At 53.3% G+C, this 2,500-nt stretch overlaps 1 non-coding gene across 1 annotated transcript, besides 2 other annotated features; it reads left to right on the top strand.

The window, feature by feature from the left end:
• Positions 1–694: part of a sequence feature (28S-18S ribosomal RNA intergenic spacer; IGS) that runs on past the window's edge.
• On the top strand, positions 695–2,490 carry CLUP02_19015. The gene has a single exon (XR_007414312.1). It is a non-coding gene; the product is annotated as an 18S ribosomal RNA (ribosomal RNA).
• Positions 2,491–2,500: part of a sequence feature (internal transcribed spacer 1, ITS1; ITS1) that runs on past the window's edge.

The following is a 2,500-nucleotide window of genomic DNA, read 5'->3' on the forward strand; positions in this document are numbered from 1 at the left end:
CCATACAAATCTTTTTTTCGGGAAATGTTTTTTCGGGGGAAAACCCAGTGCAGCGGAGTTGACCCCCAAAAAGCGCCGCAGGGCCTATGAGAAGAGAGCGAGTGCGGCCTACGGGCAGCACAGCGCGACTGCTCCGCCTCAGCACGCAATGGTGGTGGCGAGTGCGCTGTAGAAAAGCAGCGCAGCAATCGAACGTCCCGTATCTTACAGATCACAGCGTCGTGACCGCCCAACCGGCCCTGCAGGCAATTACGTCTCGGCCGGCGGCGGCTCATAGCTGCGATCGCCCACAGGCGCGACGGCCGCTCCGGCGGACCGCCAGACCTGTGTTCCCCGGCGGGATTGGCGCGCTTCGGCGCCCCAGTCCCCAAGGATGGGCTCTGTAGACGGATGGCCGCTGGCTAGCCTTTTACTGAGCATCGGGAGAAAGACGCCCGCCGCGGACGCTGAATAGCTGAAGCGGCGGGGCCAGTCTCTCCTCTCGGGGCCCCCTAGCCACGCCTGGCGCGGCGAACGGGGCTCTGGGGAACGAGGGGTGGGAAGCCGGAAGCCACGGGGGCGCCAGTCGGCCCAGCCGACAGGCCGCCTCCGCGGTGCGAGCGCCGTCCCCAGGGACGGTGGCCCGCTCGACCTGTAACACAATCTCTTCGGCCGCCGCTCGCGGCGCCGATGGCCCTGACGGGCTCACGATAGTTACCTGGTTGATTCTGCCAGTAGTCATATGCTTGTCTCAAAGATTAAGCCATGCATGTCTAAGTTTAAATAATTTTACTGTGAAACTGCGAATGGCTCATTATATAAGTTATCGTTTATTTGATAGTACCTTACTACATGGATAACCGTGGTAATTCTAGAGCTAATACATGCTAAAAACCTCGACTTCGGAAGAGGTGTGTTTATTAGATTAAAAACCAATGCCCTTCGGGGCTCACTGGCGATTCATAATAACCTCTCGAATCGCATGGCCTTGCGCCGGCGATGGTTCATTCAAATTTCTTCCCTATCAACTTTCGATGCTAGAGTAGTGTTCTAGCATGGTTACAACGGGTAACGGAGGGTTAGGGCTCGACCCCGGAGAAGGAGCCTGAGAAACGGCTACTACATCCAAGGAAGGCAGCAGGCGCGCAAATTACCCAATCCCGACACGGGGAGGTAGTGACGATAAATACTGATACAGGGCTCTTTTGGGTCTTGTAATTGGAATGAGTACAATTTAAATCCCTTAACGAGGAACAATTGGAGGGCAAGTCTGGTGCCAGCAGCCGCGGTAATTCCAGCTCCAATAGCGTATATTAAAGTTGTTGTGGTTAAAAAGCTCGTAGTAGAACCTTGGGCCTGGCTGGCCGGTCCGCCTCACCGCGTGCACTGGTCCGGCCGGGCCTTTCCCTCTGTGGAACCGCATGCCCTTCACTGGGTGTGCCGGGGAAACAGGACTTTTACTTTGAAAAAATTAGAGTGCTCCAGGCAGGCCTTTGCTCGAATACATTAGCATGGAATAATAGAATAGGACGTGTGGTTCTATTTTGTTGGTTTCTAGGACCGCCGTAATGATTAATAGGGACAGTCGGGGGCATCAGTATTCAATTGTCAGAGGTGAAATTCTTGGATTTATTGAAGACTAACTACTGCGAAAGCATTTGCCAAGGATGTTTTCATTTATCAGGAACGAAAGTTAGGGGATCGAAGACGATCAGATACCGTCGTAGTCTTAACCATAAACTATGCCGACTAGGGATCGGACGATGTTATTTTTTGACTCGTTCGGCACCTTACGAGAAATCAAAGTGCTTGGGCTCCAGGGGGAGTATGGTCGCAAGGCTGAAACTTAAAGAAATTGACGGAAGGGCACCACCAGGGGTGGAGCCTGCGGCTTAATTTGACTCAACACGGGGAAACTCACCAGGTCCAGACACAATGAGGATTGACAGATTGAGAGCTCTTTCTTGATTTTGTGGGTGGTGGTGCATGGCCGTTCTTAGTTGGTGGAGTGATTTGTCTGCTTAATTGCGATAACGAACGAGACCTTAACCTGCTAAATAGCCCGTATTGCTTTGGCAGTACGCCGGCTTCTTAGAGGGACTATCGGCTCAAGCCGATGGAAGTTTGAGGCAATAACAGGTCTGTGATGCCCTTAGATGTTCTGGGCCGCACGCGCGTTACACTGACGGAGCCAGCGAGTTCTCCCTTGGCCGGAAGGCCCGGGTAATCTTGTTAAACTCCGTCGTGCTGGGGATAGAGCATTGCAATTATTGCTCTTCAACGAGGAATCCCTAGTAAGCGCAAGTCATCAGCTTGCGTTGATTACGTCCCTGCCCTTTGTACACACCGCCCGTCGCTACTACCGATTGAATGGCTCAGTGAGGCTTTCGGACTGGCCCAGAGAGGCGGGCAACCGCCACTCAGGGCCGGAAAGTTATCCAAACTCGGTCATTTAGAGGAAGTAAAAGTCGTAACAAGGTCTCCGTTGGTGAACCAGCGGAGGGATCATTACTGAGTTACC

Source organism: Colletotrichum lupini, chromosome 6, assembly GCF_023278565.1.
Source record: "Colletotrichum lupini chromosome 6, complete sequence".
In the NCBI taxonomy this organism is placed as follows: Eukaryota; Fungi; Ascomycota; class Sordariomycetes; order Glomerellales; family Glomerellaceae; genus Colletotrichum; species Colletotrichum lupini.